The sequence below is a fragment of the Anabrus simplex genome, chromosome 4, assembly GCF_040414725.1.
Source record: "Anabrus simplex isolate iqAnaSimp1 chromosome 4, ASM4041472v1, whole genome shotgun sequence".
In the NCBI taxonomy this organism is placed as follows: domain Eukaryota; kingdom Metazoa; phylum Arthropoda; class Insecta; order Orthoptera; family Tettigoniidae; genus Anabrus; species Anabrus simplex.
In genome coordinates, this window is record NC_090268.1 from 409,695,771 (window position 1) to 409,721,977 (window position 26,207).

A 26,207-nucleotide genomic window follows, 5' to 3' on the forward strand; every position below is an offset into this window, starting at 1 on the left:
CCGAATCAACGCCTTTGAAATGTGGTGTTGGAGAAGGATGTTGCGAATACCGTGGACAGCCAGGAGAACAAATGATTCTGTCATCCGGTAAATTGGAATACAAGAAAGTTTATGCCAAGTTGTATGCCAGAGAATCGTGCAATTGTTTGGTCACATTACGAAAAGAGAGGATGACAACCTGGAAAAATTAATTGTCCAAGGAAAAGTTTCTGGTACAAGGACACGAGGACGGGTCGCAAAAAGATGGGTTGATCAAGTAAGAGAGATCATGGGCCTACCATGGAGAGTTCCTGTCCGGAAAACACAAGTACGTGCAGAATGGTATCAGCTTATAAAAGAAACTACAAAGTCCTTGGGTCACGATACTCAGTCATGAGTGGAACGACTGGAGAGAGAGAGAGAGAGAGAGAGAGAGAGAGCCCTTCTACTTTCGGCGCAATTGAGAAAATTGCTTAATTATCCGTTGTTTATACTATAGGAAACCATATTTTTTTCTGCGAAGAAATATTTTCAACAGTAAAGGCTAGCCATCCCCTTAAAATGAAAAAGAATTGAGGTTTTTAATAATAATTTTCTAAATAAATTAATTCCTTTTATCTGCACAAAATGGTGTAAATTACATGTAACTTACGTTAATACCATTACAAGTATACCCTGTCAAACCAGACTGTCTATAACACACTAAATATCAGGGGTAATATATAATTCTATGACTTCAGTTTCATGAAAGGTGAATATATTACTGTGAATATGCCGCGCTTTGATAATAATGGCATTTCCCACTGGATGTTCTTCGGTGTGGCATGCAGTTTATTAGCTACGGTAACATAACTGACCATGATCGCGGAATTGGCGGTCGTTTGTCATGCGGAACTGCGGTAGTGTCAATAAACATCCATCATACACAGTGGCCTTCCCATAGCGACAGTCACACATGTAATAATTAGTGCAATCGCCAGCCAATGAAGATTAATCTCTCCAAAATTAGCTTAAACTCTTGAACCAATCCCGGGTTATTGCTATGTTCGAGCTTCAATTCAGAACAGGGAGAGTTCGAATACCCTGCCTTTAACAATGTTAAGGGAAGATATTGACGAAAAATTCTTTAAAAGGGCATTTAAAAATAAATATACACGGCATGCCACAATGATATGTCTGACATAAAATTAATCATTACTTTGTTAATCTAAAATTCCATATCTTACCGAAGCCACGCGCTCTCCAATGTTGTTTCCTATGTTCAGTGTTAAGAATTTTGGTTGGATATCTTGTGTGTAGCAGATTAAAATGGGTGTTGTGTTTATTTATTTAATGACAGGCATATTGTAGCACAATAAATCACCACTGATCTGCAGTTAGGGCATTTGCCCAGGTGGCAGATTCCCTATCAGTTGTTTACTCAGGCTTTTCTTAAATAATTGCAAATAATTTGGAAATTTATTGAACACCTCCATTGTTAAATTATTCCAATCACTAACTCCACTTCCTTTAAACGATCATTTGCCCCAATTTGTCCTCTTAAATTTCAACTTTATCTTCATATTGTGATCTTTCCTACTTTTAAAAACACCACTCAAAGTTATTCGTCTACTAATAACATTCCAAGCCATCTCTCCACTGACAGTTCGGAACATACCACTTAGTCGAGCAGCTCGTCTCCTTTCTCCCAAGTCTTCGCAGCCCAATCTTTGCAGTATTTTCGTCAGAAATCACCCAGAACAAGTCGAACTGCATTTCTTTGGATTATTTCCAGTTCTTTAAACAAGTAATCCTGGTGAGGGTCCCATGCACTGGAACCATGCTCTAGTTGCGGAAGTTAAGCAATTTATAGAAATAAATGAATCGAACTTGTAACTTGAATTTCGCATATTTTCAAAATTTTTCTCAAGAGGTTACTTAATGGAAAGTAAAGTAAAAGAAGTCTGTTGAACACATTCACTTCCATATCCGACCATGATCGGATTAGGTTTCATGTGTGTAAAATGCCATACCCGACCTTAGTCGGATTTGAATTCGTGCAAATTGTGTACGTTAAAATGTACGTTGGGTCACATAGTAGATCAGTTTGCCTGTAGACAGCGGGCAGGTGAACGTTTTAATACAACTTAAGGTAATTTACCGCGATGCGGGATCTGTGATCTAAATAAACACGTGGCAGTCCCGAGAGATCTCTGAGGTACGTGGTTGGAATTTTTTTTGCTAGGGGCTTGACGTCGCACCGACACAAATAGGTCTTATGGCGACGAGTGGTTGGAATTCAAGTGGCGCTCGGTGATATAACGAGTGGTCATGGCAAGTAAGAAAATCGTACTAGATCATCTTGTGAGTGATACTAAGTTAAAGCCGTGTATGAAATGTGAGTCAGAGTGACATATAAAAATCACTTGGCTGTTTGATTAAATGCCCGCGGAGGGAGCTGGAAGTGAATGTGTTAAATTTTAATTAAAATAATAATTTTGGGTAACTTTAGTTCACTGTGTCCAAAATAAATGCTGAAAATTACCTACAACAGTTTCAAAGTTCTAACTGCTACTATTTTGGGATCAGTAATTTTATAGGAGGGATGTTGACTGAACAACTTTGAAATTTAGAATTTGTCGTAGGATTTGTAGTAATTGAGTGAGAGCAGGAAAATTTATCAAATATATTCACAGTAAGATAAGCACTGTGAGTGACTGATTTTGACATTTTAACCCGGCAGGACGTGCGCTCTCTGTCGAGACACAAGGACGGGGATGGGTGAAAATTACCTACAGTGAAAAATCATCCTTATTACTAAATATTAACTATTGGAAACCTTGTAAATTATGATACACTGATGTATTTAATCAATTGTAATAGTTTCGGAGTAATTATGACACAGTGCAACTTGTAATAATAAGAATGGATATTGAAATATTCATGTCTTCATAGCACATACACTGTTATCACTCATCTGTTCATATTACATCGTTTACATTAGACACGCATTCTTTGTATCAACAGAGTCACATAAGATAAACACCCGTAGGGTAAAGAGGGATGAGCAGGGGTGTGTGAATTGTAAGTGATGTTCGAATATCAGACCTGATTACACTTCACTCCTGGTCCATTACTTTCTGTTGCTCGCTCACTTGTTCCACAGATTCCGCACACACTAGCTTCACTTGTTCCCGGCAAGTTAATTTTCGCTCATTACACAACTCGTTGTAATTTTTCTGTCCTTTTTTTACTTCCACGCACTGAGCATCTTCCTACTTGATGTTTTATGTGGACAATACTTTTCCTTTCTTCAAATTTTACAGAATGCCACTGAACACGATTTCGGAGATTTGTTGGTGAATTCAGTATTTTATTTCTCGATGTCAAATGTTCCTTTGTGAGATCTAAGGCAAGCATTTTCAAACAATTTCGACAGAATGTATTTTCAGAGTTGAGATTGTTTTTCACTGAAGATGGCCTTAACGAGTCGAAACATGTTTGAATTTGATTACTCCATCTAATGATGGAATTATAGATGTATTGAATTCGGAGGATACACTGAATTTTTCCTTTGTAAAGTGAAAACCGTCAATACGGAATGATTCAATATCTTGTTCTTGGACATTGTCAGTTTCTCAGTCATCAAGAGCAGTGATGTCGCTGTCTTCCTTGGGAGCAAGCGGTTTATAATTTCGTTCTGCTTCATAGAGTGAAACATCTTCACTAAAATTCGTGCAAAACGTGCCTAAAAACGCACACCTATAATGTCCACTTGTCTAATAATTACTTCATTGTTCGTCCGTCGAAAAGAAAGTAGTTAATAATAAACAAGAATGGTATTCTGAAACGTATGAGGGCGCACATGGATGAAATTTACCCAGTCGACGTTTCTCTCACACTATGAATGGAACTGACAAACGTGCGGTGCTGATTAAAGGTCAAGATATTTGGAACGGTTCAATCGAAAGGTACTGAGAGAGGAGGTCGGAAGAACATATTAGAAATTTCGTATGGGTAATATTTACCTATACGCGCGTCATTACGGGTTAACATAGATTACTTTGGCTTTTTTTTTTTTTTTTTTTTTTTTTTGCTAGTTGCTTTACGTCGCACCGACACAGATAGGTCTTATGGCGACGATGGGACAGGAAAGGGCTAGGAGTGCAAAGGAAGCGGCCGTGGCCTTAATTAAGGTACAACCCTAGCATTTGCCTGGTGTGAAAATGTGAAACCACGGAAAACCATTTTCAGGGCTGCCGACAGTGGGGTTCAAACCTACTATCTCCTGAATACTGGATACTGGCTGCACTTAAGCGACTGCAGCTATCGAGCTCGGTATATTTTGCTTTTGCTGGGGGGGGGGGGGATCTGGAATTAGCGCCATGAATTTTCCGACATTGTTATAACCATGGTAACCAGTGTTCGTTATCTATGGATACTAGACCAGTAGCGTCATCTACAAGTAGCTCAAGGAACGTACGCTTCGTGAGAATGAGTACCACTTACTACCTATCGTAGCCTACTTGGTGGTGATTGAAACATTTTAAAGATAAATTTAACGGGGAAAACATCTCTTAGCACCTCTATGGATTTTACGTCTTCAACCTGAAGATGGATTGAATCTTCAAACAGCATCGCCAAAGTTTATGTGGCTGTAGAGAAACAGCAAGAAAAGGGATATAGTGCTATAATAAAGCGTAACACTTGAGTGCACAGAAACTGGTTGGAAGTGAAATTAGAATAATTCATCCCCGCATTAGAGATCCATAAATCGTGGTAAACGGTGTACAGGACTGACTGTGAAATTAAAACATAAAATCACCTGGCTTGTGGACATCACTTCGACCAGATGTGGAGTTCGAAGCATTAATGCATAACTTTTAAATGGCGCACGAAATCGTTCCTCGAAGTAAAGGGAGCTGCTATTGTTGCGATAAACCCGTTAATGAGATATCTTCTCGCGAAGTATAGAATACGGAACAAGTTCCGACTGCCGGCTACCGTACGGTAGTTGGTAGAGGCGTTGTCTGATGGTGATACAGTAGATTATAAACTGTAGTATTGCGAATCTACCCAATGATCGCTGCACTCTTTTCATCAATACCACGAAGCAATTTTAAAGACGGGTGCTATTTCTAATATCCTAAACCATTAAAAGCTTAGGCAGGTTGTAAGCCTAGAGAGAAAACGGATTTCCTCTTTTTCCTTTACTCACTTTAACTTTTTACTCACGTTTTTTGCTAGTGGTTATACTCGCACCGACATAGATAGATCTTATGGCGACGATGGGATAGGAAAGACCTAGGAGTTGGAAGGAAGCGGCGTGGCCTTAGTTAATGTACAGCTCCAGCATTGGCCTGAAGTGAAAAAAAAATGGAAAACCATCTTCAGGGATGCCGACAGTGGGATTCGTACCCACTATCTCCCGAATACAAGCTCACAGCCACGAGCCTCTAACCGCACGACCAACTCGCCTGGTACTCACGTTTTATTAGACTCATTGCTTGAAACATTTGAGTTCCTCGTTTTAACTTAGTAAGCATGGCATGATTCAAGTCAGTAGACAGGTAATGGAGATTGGCATTAAGACTTATCTGGCATTGCCTAAGAAATGTGGTTATGGAATAAAGACATCTTACGTTAGTGGTCCCTGTAAACTTGCCTAGTAACTCCTCTATAGACTTCAGTTACTAGTTGAAGCCTGCGAGGAACGGAGACCATGAAAGGAATAATATACTGCTTGCACTCAGTAACCTCCTTCCAAGCAGCAAAGACCAAATTTCAAAGTTCATTTTGGAATCTTTTGGGCCGTGGGGTGTGATCAAGTCATCTGTCCCTCAGGATGTCCATTTTCTCAACTCACACGTGTTGGTTAAGATCCGGCGTTGAAGGAGGCTACTCCGTAAGATTGATCTCGCCGTGTTCAGTGCGTCACATCTGTATCAATCGTGACGTGTTCATGGGAGACTGTTCCTGTTGTATGAGAATTATTCCTCCAGGTTACAGTAACAGCACTAATAGTACCATAATTATATTTATAATGCGAATTCATAGGGGTGACATCCAACCATCCTTATATCCTGTGAAGCATTCCTGGTCCTTGGAATGACATCCTTCGTCACTGTTGCAGGACACGCGACAACTATGGGGAGTGTCCTTGCTGTACTAGGGTTCGGTACTTCCATGCCGGGACGTTGTTCTCCAAGGAAAGCACTTTCCCAGTCTCGATAGATATTTTATTCGGCAAAAACTAGTCGGTAGAGCTGACGTCATCAGATGATCTTATAAAATGAGGGCTTTACTTCCAAAAGGAATAAGAAAATAGCCTACTGCTTGTTTAAAAATGTGTATTCTATGCAATATGAAAGAAACAAAAAGCCCACATAGAAAGTTCGTTTGATAAAAATCAAATGTATATGTATATTTCAATAAAATGTGTAATGTGATGTTACGTAGCAACCATTACAGGCTGTGATGTTAAGTATTGATGGATGGCCATGACATACAGATCCATGGCCTGTGCTGCTCTCAAGGTACTGTTACTAGGTAACATCGCCTCACACATTTTGTTACATTATACTATTTCGTTACACAGATTTTCGGAATACCCCCACCTCTAAGAAATATTTATATCAAAATAGCACAAAATAAATTAATTAATTAATTAATTTTAAACCATGCATAACGTAAAACACTTATATAGTAGAGCGTCGAATTTCAAATCATGGGACAGGTACTGAATATTTTCTGTCAGATACCTCCTAGTACTTGAAGCCTCTTAATACCTTATATCTACATTTAGTAATGTATTATATATATGTTGAAACTCAGTGTCCTCATTAAGTCTCCTTCAGGAGAATATTTTGTGTGTTTCATTATTCAGAACTTACAAGCGAGTAATTACAACTTCAGGCTACGTTACGGCAATTGCGCTCCCACTTGCCGTTATATGCTGTATATGCTGCTTAAAAGTAATGATGGCGTTCTCTTCAGTAAAATAAGTCTCTCCCAAGAGGGAAATTTCTCGAGCATCGTGTCCCTATTTAATAATTTATTTAACGCTATTACATGCTACATTTTTGGTAGGCACAGTGGTGTACTTAAGTTGGCAAATCGTTCTTCTGAAAGGGGTAAGTATTGGTTTAGATAACATTTATCAAGTCACAGACCTAAATTATAATTATTAATTTATTTTGAACAGTAGTTTCTCTTCGGAGTGTGTGAGAATATCGTTCACTTTAGACTAGAATCGTTTTAATATGCTCATTATCCCTCCTACGTCTTTATCTCCACTCTGTAGCGTAACGGTTATCCCTACTCGGGGGTCAGGGTTCGAATCCTGGTACTGCCAGAAATTTAATAATGGCAGGAGGCTGGCATGTAGTTAAAGTGGTACATGCAGCTAAACTCCATTTGAGGTGTACCCGAAAATAACTGTACCAGGATGAGGATACGAGTTATCTCCAATAATTTCTAACTGTTTGCAGATAGGGATCGACGGTGTTCATCCAGGTAAATAATAATAATAAAGGGAAATATGAAGGACGTCCAGTTTTTGTTCCTTGATTCAATAAGTACCGAGGCAAGATACTAAGTCATTTTCTTTATATCAATCTACGCGCTTTTTTGTCGCGAACCCTTTTTTAATCAGGCAGCCACATTCAAGAATGCCATTATTTCCAGTCAAATACTGTATGCCAGGTGGCTCCCGAACACCGTACTTTCTACTTTCTACAAATAATGAAAGGGATATCTACCAACTGATTTTCACAGGGCCGGCGGGCAGCTTACGTCAGAATATGAAGTGATAAGAACCGGACTATCGCTCGCAGCATGTTGCTCAGGGCTACCGTTCTAATGCACCCCTTGCATTAGTTAACCTCGTTTTCCACCGCATGGTTCTAGGTTGGAGTATTGTACAGCTGCACTATATTTGCTGCCTGCATACCAATGCCTAATGTGTTCAGCAAAAATTCAGAAAAGACAATTTAATAAATAATGTATACAGGTGCAGACATTCTACCCTATAAAAAACCTGTTTGTATTAAGCAAAAGCTCTACATATTATTATAGCTTCGAAAATGAGACAATTAAAATGCCACACTTGGATCTACCAGAACGTTTCCTTCTACAACTACTCTTAATAGATATGCTCAAAAACATGTCTCTGATGGTGCAGGCAGTACTGAACACGTTTCGCAGTGTCTGTATGGACACGTCTCAACATTTCATATGTCACTGCAGCACAAGGCCTCACGAATTCGGTATTTTAATTGTTCAGCATTTTATGCCTCAGTTTCGTATACTTTCGACTTGATATATCCCCATAGAAAAACGTCCAGAGGGATGAGATTAGGCGATCGTGGTGGCCTCTGTCTGCGTCCACCACGACCTATCCACCGTTCAGGATATCGTGCATTCAGATGTTTCCTCACGGGTCGACAGTAGTGAGGTGTTGCTCCATCATGCTGAAACAAATGTTACAGTACTAGCTGCAGTGGAATATCCTCTAGAAGGTTTTCCGCAGACAATTCGGTCTCTAAACTTTCCAGATAACGCCTACCAGTGAGCCTAGTCGGGTATAAAAACAGGCCCAATAATATAGTCTCCCAGAATACCGCACCACATATTAACCCCCCACTGGAGTTGCATATGCTGTGCTCGACCCCAGTGGGTGTTTGCTGGAGCTCAGTTATGGAGACTGTGAGTGTTGAGGTTTCATTCATTCCAAAAGTAACGTTCATCGCTCCACAGGATATTCCCGATAAAATGTGGATCTTGCTGTGATGCCGCGGCCATTGTTCTGCAATATGATACCCTGCCATCAAAATTATCTCCATTTAGTTGCTGATGTAGGTGCGCCTTGTATAGGTGGCATTTTCTCTCTTCCAGGATCCTTTGTATTGATACTCTGGATATTCCTAGCTGATCTGCAGCTGGTCTTTGCTCTAAGTGACACTAAACATGTGCACGTTTGTAAAAATAATGGTTTGTATATTATTATTATTATTATTATTATTATTATTATTATTATTATTATTATACATATATTATCATTATAGACTGTTATGCCTTTCAGAGCTCAGTCTGCAAGCCTCTGTGAATTTACTAAACGTCGCCACAATCCTCGATTTGCAACTAGTGTTGTGGCCTCATTTACTTCTATACCTCTTATATTATTATTATTATTATTATTATTATTATTATTATTATTATCATTATTGTTGTTGTTGTTTTATAATCAGAGAAAGGTGAAGTTCAACTTACCACTTGAAGGATTGCGTTCAAACTATTGCAGTACATTCTGCATAACGCCAGCATTGTCGCAGAGGGCCTGCTCCTATGTGCCTTGAACGATCCATTAGTTCATAACTGCAGCTCTGTTCGGCGAAATACATGTATAGAAGGCAGACGTCTGTTTGGAAATTGCTGTGCATGCCGTTTGCGAGCTTCGGCAGCATTTCGACCAGATTCTCCGTAGATCAAAGTGATGTCTGTGTATTCGTCGCTGCTGAACACACTAGATATTGCCGAAATGCGGACGGCAAATATAGTGCGGCTATGCCATACACCAGCCTAGAACTATGCGGTGGAAAATGAGGTTTAATAAAGCAAGGGGTGCATTAGACCGGTAGCGCTTAGTAACGTGCTGCGAAAGACAGTACAGTTCTTATCTCTTCATATTCTGACGTAGACATCCCATTCATCATTTATGCATGCGGGACATTTATAAGTAGAAAGTACGGCGTTCGGAAGCCACCTGGAATAATACTATAACAATGGCAAAAACAACACAAGTTTTCATTCCGTCTCTGAAGGGGACGGCGGGTATCCTATACAGTAACGCCGTCTCTCAGGACAGTTGATGGTGGGGAACAGCCTCTCTCCGTCTCCCGACGGCAGAGCTGTAGAGGCACGGTCCATCCGTGGCCACTGGTACGGTGAAGGCCGTCTCTGGATCCACAACGCAAATATGTAGCAGTATTAAAGTGTGCACATTTTCAACTGCCGTGCCGGCATTTTGAAGGTTGAAGGCATGGTGAATGTGATGCGTCACAAGTTGTTTGGATGTTCAGTCTTTACGGTTACATAAATACAAACTAAAGGGCGTTCAGAACCTAGCGCCACGAATGATTCGCCGGGCCTGCCGGCCTTTGACGGACAAGGTGGGCGGTCTCAAGGTCGAGCTGTACCACAGTTGCAGTTGAGTAGGGTTATATGAACGTGCCAGACGTGTGATTGCAGTGATGCGATAAGCTAAAGAGCTTGGAGAGCAGTGAATACTGCTCGTTGAGTCCAGTCACGATGTCAGTAATATCACGTGAGATGAAACCGAGAGTGTGGTAATTTAGAATTGTATTGATAAAGAAAAATCTATATTTAACAATGATGCCTGAGGTATGAGTATGGGTATGATAAACAGCACATAGTGGACTAGAAACTGAATATGATGAATTGATATTTTCATTTTCATTTTCCTCTATAACATTTATACTATCCAAGGCAAAGAATGATTTTCTTGCTTAATGTAGTTATTTGTAAAGAATCGGTGAATAAATGAAATGATTATTGAGTGAAGTACCTATGAGAAATGGCGTTTTGTTATACCAAGTGTAGCTTTGTATAATATACTGCGGTGGTACACCTTACTGCGTGTTAAATATGAATGTTCAATAATCTCAATTATATTTTTGCTTTTGTTAATATATTCGTATATTTCTAGGCCATGCTGCTGCTTTACATTTGCAGTGTTGTGAGTGAAGTAAGTTCTGAAGTTCGACCTTCACCTGTTCTTTATTTTGTCTCCTCTCTCCAATCCTCCATCTTCCTGTACCCACCAGCTATTCATTCAGTCCTATTGTGTGTTCCTGTTCATGTTGTCAGATTGTAACCCATTGCTGCGATTCCCTGCTTGCATCCGGAAAAGTTCCCAGCATAACAACCCTAACTCCTACTCATGCTCGAATATATTTCCGTCCGAGTATTGCTATATATGGCTGGCACTATCAGGCTACTAATATTATTTCACTCTTAAATGGGGGCGATGGACTAGATGTAAGGACCTTTAGACAACAAGCATCAATTTGATATCTATGGGAATCTTTAAAATCTTTTAACTTGGAAACGTTTTTGGGCTGGGGAGCCGTCTGCAATTAGCGTGGGCAGTTTACATTTGATATGATATGCCGAATGGATCGTTTTCTTTCAGTGTTTTGTTTCAGTTTGATATCTATGGGAATCAGTTTGTATTTAGTAGCTTTGCGTCGCTCCGACACACATAGGTCTTATGGCAACGATGGGATAGGAAAGGCCTAGGAGTTGGAAGGAAGCGGCCGTGGCCTTAATTGAGGTACAGCCCCAGCATTTGCCTGGTGTGAAAATTGGAAACCACGGAAAACCATCTTCAGGGCTGCCAACAGTGGGATTCGAACTCACTAACACCCGGATGCAAGCTCAGAGCCACGCGTCTCTAACCGCACTGCCAACTCGCCCGGTATCAATTTGTATAAAGTAAATACATTTACCGTAAAGTAATGGAGTAGATGTTGATTCAAGTGAATCGGCAACACGCCGACCCCTCACCACTGCTTTCCGTGGTTCAAATCCCGGTCGCTCCATGTGAGATTTGTTCTGGACAAAGCGGAAGCGGAGCAGGTTTTGTCCGTGTACTCCGTCTTTCCATTTCATATTTCATTCCAGCAACACTCTCCAATATCATTTTATCTGTCAGTGATTAACAATTGCCTCAGAGGAGTGCGACAGGCTTCGGCAGACGGCACACAATTCCTTTCCTCGTCGCTTGATGGGAGCTTCATCCATTCCATTCCTGCCCCTGTTGAAAGACTGGAAACGGGGTGTGGATGTTATTTGAATAATATTAACATACAACAAACAAGGAGTCGAAATTCGCCATCAGTGGAATGAATTTGTGTTTTCTACTAACTTCTATGGTGACAGACCAATTTCGTTTGTCGAGGAGAGTATCATTCATTAGCAAATTAGGTAAAAGTTTGTGTATATAATACTGTACAAATTTCAGACAAGCTCAAAAACAGGAAAACTCCCAGACTGAATAACATTTCTGCCACATTCCTCAAAATCCTTCCAAAAAAAGTCCTTACTTGCTCAATTAAATTACTAAACACACTCTTCATTCGCTATTCTTACTTCCCCCAACCTGGAAACTAGCAAAAGTCTTTATGATCCCCAATAACATTTCTCTCTATCCTATCAAAACTTTTCGAATCACTTCTTTTAACCTGACTAAACAAAATTATCGATGCCAACACTCTCTTAAACGACGAACAGTTCGGTTTCCGAAGTGAGCAGTCCAAAGTTCACCAACTAACCAAGCTCACCGAGTAAATCATTACGTACTTCAATGACAGGAGGCACATGGGAGCCTGTTTCCTAGATATTTCGCGGTTCGACGAAGTATGGCATGAAGGTCTAATTTACAAATTTATTCGAAATTCCCCCCCCTGCATGCTTAAACTCAGACATGACTATCTTTCAGAACGTACGTTTTAGGTGGAGGTCAAAAAAACTTTGTTGGACCTTCACCCTGTACTGGCGGGAATCCCACCGGGCGGAGGTATCTCCCTTCTTCAATCTTGATATGAGAGATTTGACGAAAACGACGCACGCGAAAACATACGCTGGCTTCGAAAGTGGAGAATTAAAATCAGTGTCAATAAAGGCAATGCCATTTTTTTCTTCAAACTTTTAAGAACATACCTCTCCTCCCCAACCGCTCACCACTGGCCTTTTTCGGTCAAGCGATTCAGTGGTCTAACAGGACCAAATACCCGGGTGTCACCTTACACAGAGGACTGGCCTTTAAAGACCAAATACAGCGCATCTCTGCTCAGGCGACTAAACGCCCTGAACTCATCATCCCCATTATGAAACCAGATGAAGGTCTAAATCTGGAAAACAGACTCACGCTGTTCAAATCCTCCCTCAGGACAATCCCCGAGTATGCCAGTCCGGTCTGGGGTATGGCAGCTAAAACCCGTTTAGATAAGGTTCATAGTATCCAAAATCGTGCATTTCGCCTTACCTTAGGAGCCCCTGGTTCTAACGAAATCGCGAAATTCACACAGATCTTAAGATCGAAGAGATTAGTACTAGAATCGAGAATACTACCCGGAAATTCTATTCTGGACAGTTCTCCAAACCCAATGCCCATATTCCATCTCTGGTCAATTACACCACCGGAAGTCTGAAATATAAGAGACCTAAGGTCATTCCAAATGTAGTCACGCTCAACGAGTGCAGGTCATATCCTGACCAGTGCGATTTCATTAATCAGGGCCTCGCTTTTCATATCAATGCAGTAAAACCATAACATTATTCAGCAATAGAACTCAAAACCCTAATTGGGTTGATGGGATATAGTTTTAATCTATCGAGAGATGGAGACATGGCTAGAGGAGTCCGACTCGTTGGCTGAATGGTGAGCGTACTGGCTTTCGGTTCAGAGGATCCCGGGATCGATGGCCGGCTGGGTCGGGGATTTTAACCTTAATTGGTTAATTCCAATAGCTCGGAAGCTGGGTGTGTGTGGCGTATTCAACATTAGAAATCATCCTAGGTACGGCCCTCATCTTCACAGACATGCAGGTCGCCTAATAGGCAGTCTACTAGAAAGAGACCTGCGCCAGGCCTCTCCGGAGGCCATGCGCCATTATTATGGCGAGAGGAAATGATACATAGAAAGGCTATAGAAGTTTCAGACGAGCTGAGAAAATTACGGCCGGAACCAATGAAGTGGTGATTTTAGATCACAAGAACTAAACTTGGAACTACTCAAATGGTCCAATGTGCCCCATAGAGGATGGTTGCCTAGTTATATTTCCTCTTAAAACAATAATCACCACCACCACAATGCGACCGATAAAGTTAATAATAATAATAATTTTCCAGCTTGATTTGTAAATATGATGGTATGTGATAGGACATCGCTATTGGTGTCAAAGTAGACGTAGGGTCCCCTCAGTTCAATAACCGTGATTAGCCTTCATGCACCAAACAATTCACAAACTGACTGTCTTTATAATATTAGAGTGTAGATTACTCTTGCTATTATCTTTGTTATTCTTCTTCTGCTACTTCTTTCCGATAAGGCCTGCTAAGGACCACGTGCCAATTTCAGTTCAGTTCTTCGTAGTTTGTTGTTTTCTCTTCCGTTCCTTCCAATATTCTTTCAACCTTTCACTATGCTGCTTCTTTCTGTCCTCGGACCACTTCGCACCGGGTTTCTCGTTCAACCTTCCTTGGAATGCTTCCATACGTACTACCCTCTTTCTAGAAATCTCTTCTCTTATATTATTTCTTTCTAAATATTTCTTTACTTCGTGAATCCAGCTAGTTGTTGCCTTTTTGTCCCAAACGTACTTGAAAATCCTTTTTGTTAATCTGGAATGATCCACTCTGTAAATATATCCAAAAAATTGCAGTCTCCTTTCCTTATGGTTTCAGTTATGTTTTTTATGTTCCTGTATATTTCATCATTAGAGCATAATTTCCATACTTCTTTTGTTTTCTTAGGGTCTAAGATTTTTCTCATGATTCTCCTTTCTAGTACTTCAAGTTTATTTAATCTATAGTTTAGTACCAGGCATTCACTTGCATATAGGAATTCCGCTTTCACCACTGTAGTGTAGTGCCTTATTTTAAGATTTTTAGACAGACACTTTTCCTTATACAAATTGAGTCGTTGAATTAAGACAGTGAGAAATAACCGTAAACCGTCATGTGTAACTGCGTTAGAATCAGCAATAAATGATAATCTCTAACTCCTTCCTACCTTCTAGTTTGAGACAGGGGAAGTCATTACCACTTGATGTTTGTCAGTGAGATGTCCTCAGCAATTACTCAATCACATGTCACAATCTTGCACCTGTGATATGTCACACTGCAATATCCAGATTATCCATTATGCATTCGAATTCACTAGAGATAATTGCGTGCTAGAACTGCCGGTTTATATATGCACAACTTTCAATACCCTCCATTTTTGTGTCTATACAGCGGTGGAAGGTCGATGTAAACAAACGCAGGATTGCCTGCTTACTTTCTCGTTGGACAAGTTATTCCGCAGGAATATCCTTTCTGGATTGTGTGAGGCACATTTGCCTCGTGAACAAATCGCACATGCAATTTTTTTTTTTTTTTTTATTATTATTAGTATACACTTACACATAAAATTACAATATACACATAAGCACTTAACAAGGGACATGATGTATTGATACAGAATCGTGATGTCGTTTTATATCATCAGTTGCACTTTTCTTGCACCGCAGTGTCCTGTGCTTACTTCTTACGCCTATGCACTTACATCAAAATGTATTACTTCATGCTACATGAAATTCACTAAGGAACACAGTCTATACAATGTAACTTGTCGGAATCCACGATCTTCACTGTAACCCTGCGCGTCGCTAACACGCGCACCGCTTTCCAGCACCTTTGTGACAGGGATTAAGAAGGAAATAATAACACACACGAGGTATCGGTGGAAGGTTTAGACACGGCTGAGACAACAAACCGGAATATATCACAGGATACTTTGGAGGTCTTTGATGAGTAGACTAGTGGCGGGACTACCACATCTTGCTAGTTTCCATTTACATTCTTGTAAGTAGCTTCTGAAGGAAGTCAGAGATACCTTGTCGTTGGTTTGAAGGTAAGAGAGATACCCCATACTAAGCCAAGTCAGAGCATGTCGATGATCCCGTCTGCTAATGTCCAAAGTCAATACTGCACGATACACATCGTTCGGGTTTCTAGATCCCGTCAACCTGTGGAACGCTACTCTGAGCCACTGCCAAATGTCCTTGACGGCTCCACAACTAGTCAGTCTATGAAACTGAGTGTCAATTACCGCGCATTCCTTGCATAGCGGCGATTGTGTCATCCGGTGGCGGAATTTCTTTTCTTCTGTCGGAAGTAACTCGTTTATAACCTTATAGCTAGCTACTTTCCATTCTAAGGGGATGCAAGACATTTGGAAAGTGGTCCAAATATTAGTCCAATTGTAATTGGGGTATTTGACCATGATGTGTGGAAGATGATCATGCTTCTGTAGCAATTTATTATAAAGTAGGTTAACAGTGGGGATAGTATGGTCAGAAAGTTGCAAGCTGTACAAAGCCCGAAGAAACGATTTAAAACAAGACGAGCGAAGGTAATGATTATTTTCCACAAGGGGGGAAAACTGGACTGCTCTAGCGTGGTCGGAAGACGAATACTGCACCATTTCTCTGATCAGGAGAGCTTTGCATTTTTCGGAGACTGCTATGAGGCCTAGTCCCCCTTGGTCAATTGGTTTCCTCAGTTGTGGTCTGGCTATACGAAAAGGATATCCTCTCCATAAGTAATATCCCACACAAAGTTCTATCCGTTGGGCAATTCTTTCAGGCATCGGTAAAATTTGTGCTGTGTACCATAGTTTTGACAGGGCAAACAAGTTGATATGCCATACTTTTTGTATTATATTGAGGTTCCTGCTGAGGTGCATCGATAGGGTGGAGCGCACCTTTTGAGTAATAATAGTCCAGTTTAAATCGACTATTTCTTCAATGTTTGGGGTAAAGATGATCCCTAGTATTTTAACACGCTCTTTGGTTGGTACTTCGGCTAACGATACTGCCTGCGGCCATCTACCAAGAGGAAGAAGTTCCGATTTTTGATAACTTACAAGGGCGTTGGAGGCCCTTTCGTAGGTAGATATTATTCCTGTGAGCTGTTGAGCGATTTCTGGGGTCCGAAGATGAATGATGACGTCATCTGCATAGGCTCGTATAGTAAACAGATTATTTGGATTAGGTATGGAGTTAAGGACGTGGTGAACAGCACGTACGAATGGTTCTATGCTCAAAGAATATAAGATCATAGACAAGGGGCATCCTTGTCGTACTGACGTCCGAATAGGAATCGGACGAGAAAAGAAACCATTAAGTAGAATTCGAGAGTGGGCGGATTGATAAACATTATGTATAATGTTACAAAGAGCGTCGGGGAAACCCATATGTCTCAGAACTCCCAGCAAGTATCCGTGATGAACTCGATCAAAAGCTTTCTGAAAGTCCAGACTTAAAATGGCACCAGCCAGATCTGTATTCCGTGCATAAAATAGCACCGTGTTCCTAATGTCTTGAAGATTGTGTGTTATTTTTCTAGTTGGAATACCACACGTTTGACCTTGTTTGATGACTCTTCCCATAAAAGGCATTAGACGACTGGCAAGAATTTTCATGAATATCTTATAATCAGTGTTGAGCAATGTTATTGGACGGAAGTCTGATATTGTTTTGGGCATTTTAACCTTGGGTATGAGTATTATTATACCATCACAAAACCCGGTACAATCAGGCAGTTCTTCGAGAAGTACATTCATTAGCTCCACAAAAGTAGTTTTGATGATGGGCCAGTAAGTCTTGTAAAAAAGGTAGCTAAGGCCATCGGGGCCTGGTGCGGACTTGGGACTAGCTGCGCGTATTGCCTCAAATACTTCCTCTTCAGTGATGGGACGGGTCAAATCCTGTTTCTCTTCTTCACCCAAGTGCTGCTCTACAAATGATAGAAGTTTTTGTTGCTCGGCTACGGAGTTCCCGTTATCTTGAAATGTTTCTTTGAAGTATTTCTCTGCTTCCTCTAGGTATTCTTGCGTACCATTCAACTGTCTACCATCTTCCGAGTGTAGGGTTTGAACAAATTTCCTCTGAGCCTTCCTTTTCTCCATGGCTATATGGTAGAGTTGAGCTTTCTCGTCCGCCAGGAGGGATGAGGGGCAGGACCGCACAAGGGAACCTTGAAGAATGTGGTCCTGGATAGATGTTATTCGACGTTTGAGAGCTGCTATACGGTTGGAGGCATCAAAGCCTGCTTGTTGGCGAATCAATAAATCATTGAGGATTACGTAGTAGGAATGTAGGGTTTGTCTCCTGTTATTTGCCATTTCCACCCCATGTCTTTTAAAAAAGGATTGAATTGCAGGCTTCAGTCTGTACAACCATGTTGATATGTTGAGGGGCCTCTGCCTTTGTAGTCGGTTTATTAAGTCTGTCCATATCTGAGTAAATTCTTCTTGTATTCCCTCCGTATTTAACAGGGAGTCGTTTAATTTCCAGTATCCTCTCCCTATCCTGGGTAAAAAATAGTCAGATCGCATTTTTAGGACAACTGCATGATGGTTACTGAACGGTACGATATTAACTGTTATGTCATGAACACTAGGAATAGTGTCTTTATTAACATAGAATCTATCAAGACGGGATGCCGCTGATCCTTGGAAATATGTAAACTGAACAAGCGGGCCATGTTTGGATTCCCAGACATCACGAAGTTGGAGAGCCGTATATAGGCGTTCAAGCGCTGGCGACGAATTGAAGTGACCTTTTTGATCTTTGGAATGCAACACGCAATTAAAATCACCTCCAATGACCAGTCTGTGACAGTTGTGCCGCAAATAGTATGGTAGTTGTGTGGTAACAAAGTCCTCCCTTTCATGTCTTCGGTGTGTCCCTGAGTGCAAGTAAATATTCACGTAAAGTGTGTTGTCGTCTGTAAGTAGAGATGTAATCCTTCCACTGGGATGACATTCGGTAAACTTGATGGGTATATTTGCTCGAAACAGTAGAGCGGTACCTCTGGACTCCTCTCCGGGGTTAGCAATGTAATCATATAATGGGCCAAGAAAAGATAGATTACTGATGTTAACCTCTTGCAAAAAAATGATGTCAAGGTCGTGATCGCGAATAAATTCTCGGAGAAGAACTTGTTTACTTCTACTTCGCAGGCAGTTCACATTAAGGGTGGCGTAAGTGCGAAGGAGTATTATAAACAAAAGGAGAAATACTTTAGCCACCCACATTTTACTGACCATTTTTGATCTGGCCTCGAATTTTGTCTTGCGGGATGTTTTTAAGAAGTTTCGGTCCTCGCCCTTTACTAATATCGTCAACCGGGCGTTTTAATCTGGGGTCCCTCGAACTGGTGCTCGAAGGTTTGATTATTCGGACATCAAGTTCCGTATTCTCATGTGGGCTGGTTGGTAATGGAAGTGTTTGGAGTTGACCTGGAACATTATCCAAGATCTGTTTCGGCACTAGAACATCTGGAGTAGAAAGGTGTTCCGCTTGGTCAGCTATCATGGGTTCTTCGTCTTCCCCTATGTGTTGTTGGTCGCTTATAGATTGAAGTTCATGGGGTTGTTGTTGTTGTTGTTGTTGTTCTGGGACATCTAACGCCGGGGGGGGAAGAATCTTGTTCCGTAGACTCATCAACTGATGTTGAGGAGAGGTTCGGTACAACAGTCCTCTTGTCTGCACTTGTCATATCTAACTTACATGTCTCAATGGATGTATCAACATCCATGAGGGGTGGTAGTGGAACTTGTTCGGAGTTCTGTGGGTCCTCTGTCTCTGGTGGTGTGCACTCAAGTACTGTGTCAGCTGTGTGTGTGTTGTTGATATTGTCCTCGAGTGTGAGTTGGGCAGCTGATAACGGAACTCGTTTGGTTGGGAGTTTGCCACTCGCTAGTGTTGCCCAGGTCGGGGCATCGACCGCGGCCGGCGTTTGAACTGGATGTTTTCGTTTGGGGCATTGACCTCGCAGATGACCTGTTTCACTGCATATCAAGCAAGTTATTGGCTGGCTTTCGTAGCTGATTAAAGCTCTGAAACCACCGATATCAAGATAGGAAGGGATATGCTGTTTTAACATGATTTTAACTGCACGGACACCATTATTTACTTGATAGCGAAAACTTGAACCCCAGGTCTCATCAGTAATGGAAAGCACTGTACCAAATTTACCTATCCGATCGGAAATTAGTCTGTGTGGCACTTCTATCGGTAAGTTGAAAATCCTAACCAATTTGGTGCCTAGGCCGGCAGAGTCTATTGTCACTTTACTTCGGAAACCATTACTATGGAGAAAGGTGTGCTCACCTGAATAATCTTGGAGTAATCGGTCCGATATTTCAGAATTCTTGCATTTAACGAAGATTTGTCTTGATACGCCGTTGAGCTGGAGCATTTCGATGTCATTTTCCTCAAGTTTCAGGGTGTCGAATATCCAGTCGTGAACTTCATACGGTGCCGGTCGGGGAATATCACGATCAATGAAACTAATCACAATTGTGTTTTTTCTTTCGATTGCTGTCATGTTGATTTGTCTAATTATCGTTGCCAATATGTAGAAACACCTTGTCTGGAATTGGTAACAGGGTCACTGTTTGCAAAGTCCGAACACGACCAATACAACGGTACTCGTAACTTCCTCACCACACTACTACTAAACACGTCCGACGCGCTCGCAAGCACAGCGAGAACTGGCAATAGCATGAAAAGCGTAATGTTATACAAAGTATTTCGTCTTTAATAAATGAAAACGAATATCCACAGCCTGTTTCCAGTCATTCGACCGGGTCAGGAATGGAATGAATGAAGCCCCAACTATCGGCGAGGATAGGAATTGTGCCGGCTGCTGAAGCCTGTTGCACTCCTCTGGGGCAGTGATTAATGAATGACAGATGAAACGAAGTGATATTGGAGAGTGTTGCTGGAATGAAAGATGACAGGGAAAACCGGAGTGCCCGGAGAAAAACCTGTCCCGCCGCCGCTTTGTCCAGCACAAATATCACATGGAGTGACGGAGATTTGAACCACGGAATCCAGCGGTGAGAGGCCGGCGATCTGCCGCCTGAGGCACAGACGCTACGTCATTAATAAAGAATGATTTTATTTTCCTTTCTTCTTCTTAGGACGCCATCTCTCTACGCAGGTTTATTGTAATTTCTCGCGAAACAGCGGCTCTAAAGATTTAAATACAAGTTCTTCCATACCGGCGGCGTAAATAAGGAATTTCTCCGTCTCGCTTCACATCATCGGTGTTAAATTTACCCCTCGATGGTATGATGAAGTTTATATCGTTTCACCTCTCGCGATGTACCTGAGCTTCCGCTTCTTGGTAGAAGCTCTTTCAACAAATTGGTCTTCCTTTCTACCCAAAATATTTGGAACATTGGTCTATACAATTACATTTCGAAAAGTTGAAACCACTTCTCCAGAAAAGGACTGAGCCTCAAGCCTTCAAAAACCACACAGAAGGATAGGGAATACGTAGCATCTCAATATCCGAACTCGGAGCTGAATGTCGAAACGTCTACTGGTGAAAAGGGCCCTCATACAGTTGAACATATGACTGGCTTGCCGGATCCTGCATAAGATTTAATTCTTGGAATTGAAATGCTCGTTCACCGAGTCGCAAGGTATTTCAAGGATAACACTTGCTGAGCAATTGTGTTTTTAATGTGCAGGGAGAATTGTTCGAAAATACGATCAGCTTGGTCTTGTCAACTTTCTTGAACACACCAAATTCAGCACTGATGTTTACAATGCTATTAATAATAATTTCAAGATTAGTGAAGCTACTGACAAACACTGCCGTATTATCCGGAAAGCGGATATTATTTATGATCTTAAAATTGGTCATGATGCCTGCACTAACATCCTCAACAGCTTTTCTGTACCCACCTTCACAGTAGACGGTATAATGTAGAGGGGATAGGTCACAGCCGTGTCGCACGTCTCTTCGTATAAGCTATGTCCTCAGTTGTGTCTTCCTCTATTTTGACTTCTGCTGCTTGGTTCCAGTAGATCTGAGTGATAACCGATAGGTAATTACTACCAATACGAGTAGTTTTTAAAAACCTCAGCAAGTTGTGATTTTCTGCAGTCGATAACATACGTAAAAGTCGACATTCACATCTAGGCATCTCTGAGTTGAAACATTCTAAGAGAAAAGAGTCTTGCAAGTTCCCACTGCATTTCTAAAACCAAACTAGGTATGACAAATTTGGAGTTCACATTTCGCCTAGATACGTGTGTGGATGATTTGTTTTACCTTTAAGACATGGGACATTAAGCTGATAATGCGATAATCATCTCAATGTGATACAATAACTTTCTGGATTGGGTAACAAAGTTTAATCTTAACCATTCAGACTGAATTCATCCTGCCTTATATAATGCGTTGAATAGTGTAGTTAGCTGATCTAGGCCTCTGCCATCACCTTGAGCAATGACCTTCTGAGTTTATGCATGTATCTTGTTCCGCACCAGAGCTTTACCATTCTTCTGGAGCCCGATTATATAAAATATTTATTGCTTTCGGTGTGTCAGGATTTGGCTCGTCGCATTCGTGCAGTATGTTTTGCCTTTACATAGATTATCAAAGTACTATTTCCAGCACTTCAGTTTTTCTACAGCTCCCATCAAGATAATACTATTAGCATCACTAGGAATACCTTTATCTGGATTTCACCACAAGCTCCTTGATTTTCTTATAGAAGTTCAACAAGTCATGTTCCGCCTGGAGGTGCTCTATTTCTCCGCATTTTTTCACCAACCAAATGTCTTCTGTCTCCCTGAATTTTACGTGCAACCCTTCGTACTGACCCCTATCCCCTTGTTTCACTTTCCCTCTTCCTTCCATAAGGTAAAAATTTCACCCGACATTAAAGGCTGCTTACGACTGCGATGGTGTTATCATAAAGCATACCGTTCCCCGACGACGCACCGTTAGTGCGGAGTATTACTGTGCAATATTGCAAAAGAACCTGGTAGCAGCTCTAAGAAAAACAACGAGGACACTTGCTGAATAACACACACATCATTCTGCAAGACAATCCAAGGCCGAATGCAGCAGGAGCTGTGACTGAACTGTTCAGTTGCTGGGTCTGGGAAATGCTTTACCACCCCAATTATTCTCCCGATCTCAGCCCCTGCGACTACGATCTCATCCCTGAAATGAAAGCACCACTTCGAAGGGCCGCTTCCGCACAGTGAATGCCATTCTCCAGGCCACTGACAGCTCCGTCCGCGACCTTCAGAGATCAGACATCCAGCGGCTTCCACATCGCTGGGAACGAGTGCTACACAACGCTGGTGATTACTTCGAAGGACAGTGAAACGCCTAACGGTGCAAGTATTCTGTGTATCTAAATAAAAAGTAGTTGCCACTATTAAAACATCAACCCATGTATAATTTATGCCTTTAAAAGTGGTGAAGTTAAGGTTCTTGTCTCTCTCTCTCTCTCTCTCTCTCTCTCTCTCCCACCTACTACATTTTTTGCTAGATGTTAAACTGTCTATTCTTACAAAGTAATAAGAAGATGATTATGACAATGATAGTGGTGATGGAGGAGAGGAGCTTTTAACTAACAATCTGCAGTGTCAAAAGGACATTCCATGATCCATGTGAAGACTGTATATGTTCATTGTGTGGAAAGACATGCAAAAGATACGTGTTCTTCTGTGAGAACCGGCGTATGTTGGAGAAGAAATTTTGATCGGACGAGTCTTTACAGACTGACAACTGTCTCATTGTAGCATAAGCGTATTTATTTATATGAGTTTTCTCTACGGACGTTGGCTGCAATAAACGTATTGTTGAAAAGGGTGGTATATGATAAAGAAGCGTGCCTGCCTCTTACCACCAGGCCCTGGGTTCGATTCTCGGTCAGGTCAGGGACTTTTACCAGGATCTGAAGGCTGGTTTGAGGTCCACTCAGCCTACGCGATTACAAGTGAGGAGCTATCTCACGGTATAATGGCGGGCCCGTTCTAGAAAGCCAAGAAAAACGGCCGAAAGGGTTTGTCGTGCTGACCACACGACACCTCAAAATCTGCAGACCTTTGGGCTCAGCACCGGTCGCTTGGTAAGCCATGACCCCCAGGTGCTGTTCCACCTCGGGGTTTTGGTTTGGTTTCCGGTATATGAAAAAATATTGACAGCATTCTGAATGTAACTAGATGGCAGTGGGTAATAATGATGATTTTAAAATTAGTTAAAAAATAAACCAGTAGGTGATAATCTAACATAAACCATTGTTTCTATGGTTAGGTGGGGATCTAATGATCTACAAACCGTAGTGCATCTTAATACAAGTATAAATGTATAAAAATACTAATGTATTTCTTCATTGTCCGATTCATTGGCTGAATGGTCAGCGTTGAGGCGGTCGGTTCAGAGAGTCCCAGGTTCGATTCCCGGCCGGGTCGGGGATTTTAATCGCCTCTGATTAATTCTTCTGGCCCTGGGACTGGGTGTTTGTGTTTGTCCCAACACTTTCCTCTTCATATTGGGACAACACGCTACACTACCGACCACCACACAAACACGCAAATAGTGAATATAACCCTCCATATAGGGATGGCGTCAGGATGGGCAACCGGACATAAAACAGGCCAAACTCCGTATGTTCGAAACAGTTCGCACCCGCGAACCCACAGATGTGGGAAAAACGGTTGAAAAGGAGAAGAAGATTTAAGTACTTCATTCATTCTCACAGTCTCCCGTGCATTCATACAACCTGAATACGCATTAAGGAGGAAATACCGGCAATATCATTAATCAATCAATCAATCAATCAATCAATCAATCAATCAATCAATCAATCAATCATCTAGATTTAGGACTTGATACAGGTGGCAGATTCCCTATCAGTTGGTTGCCTAGCCTTTGTTAAATGTTTTCGAACGTAGAAATTTATCGAATTTTACACTTGATCATTTTTTCCAGTCCCTTCTTCCTCGCCCTGCGAATGAATATATGCCCCAATTCGTCCTTTTGAATTCCAAAGCACATGTTCTTTTGGACACTCCATTGTGTTCAACATCAACTTTTCCTGAGCTGCTTACTGAACTCACCCACTTTCAAACTTCAAGGTCGTATGATCCCATGCCTCGAGACTGTCTACTCGCTTTACATCAATCCTCGTAGGTTTCCCAGAACGTCCAGTCTCGACCAAGAGATGAATTTTGAAATCGATGAAGATGGGATTGTGGTCACTATTAACATACTTACTAGGGTAGGTCCTAGCCACTTGCACAAATCTTTTCAGATGACTTTTAATGAAGAGAAGTCTAAAAAATAAAATAAAAACCGAAGAGCCACAACCTACCAAGCGACTGCTGCTCAGCCCGAAGGTCTGCAGATTATGAGGTGTCGTGTGGTTAGCACGACGAATCCTCTCAGCCGTTATTCTTCGGTTTGAAAACCGGGGCCGACATCTCACAGTTAGATAGCTCCTCAATTGTTATCTCGTAGGCTGACTGCACCTCGAACCAGCCCTCTGATCCAGATAAAAGTCCCTGTCCTGGCCGGGAATCGAATCGGGGTCCTTCGTGTAAGAGGCAGGCACGCTACCCCTACACCGCGGGGCCGGCGAAGAGAAGTGTACCTGGTTCCTAACAATATGATCTTCGCAGCATCGAGAACGTAGCTTGAGAAGGTATTGCTGACAGAGAGCTCTCTTGTTCCGAACAAAACTGTACCAGACGATCTCCTCTAGCATTTCTCTCACCAAAACCGTATTGTCCAAAAATGGCATCATCCTCCACGCCATAACCTTTGAGCTGAAGTCACAAAGGTCCACCTTCTCACCTTCCTTTGTAATGGTAAAGAAATTTCTCAACCAACTCATCTTCTTTGTCGCCTGTTGGAGAATAAACCTGGACCATGCTCATAGCGCAATCTTAAGTTGGCCTTTTATGAAAAATGACTCTGTCTCGGAGGTGAATAAAAAAACATTATACCTATCCTTTTACACACGATATACTGGACTCAAGGTTATCAGTAAATGGTTCAATCCCATTTCATGAAAAATGATTTATGATCTCCGCTATGTAGAGGTGTAAATATCTATTCTAATTGGACATACACCAATTTGAACCCTTATTAGAGTTTAATTCCATGCGAATTGCTCGCGTAACCTGTTTCCTGCACTGTAAGAAGAAGAAATACGACCGAGACCGGGAAATTAAAGCAGACTTCAGCGGTCGTAAAGCTAGCTCGTAAGAGATTGTGTTTGTCTAGGAGAAACGTTCCGTTCTACTTCTTTCACCCATATAAAATATTTATGAGATGAGTCCCTACACGCTTAGAGCTTTTGTTACCTAGAAATAGCGTCCATTTAGTGGAATAAATATTTTATTCCTTTATTCCCTCTTAGTACTCGGGGTCAGAATGCATGGATTATACTTTACAAAACCAATGACGAAGTATAACAGAAGTGAATATTGTTTCAATTTTAAAGCTTTTATCACATTAGTAAATGTTATTTATCCCATTTATTCACAACAGTGATGTGTTGCCTTCTCTGTTATTTTCTATTTGTCATGAGATTTTATGCATGAGTTTTTAGCCAGATGTCAAGGATTGAAATGAAT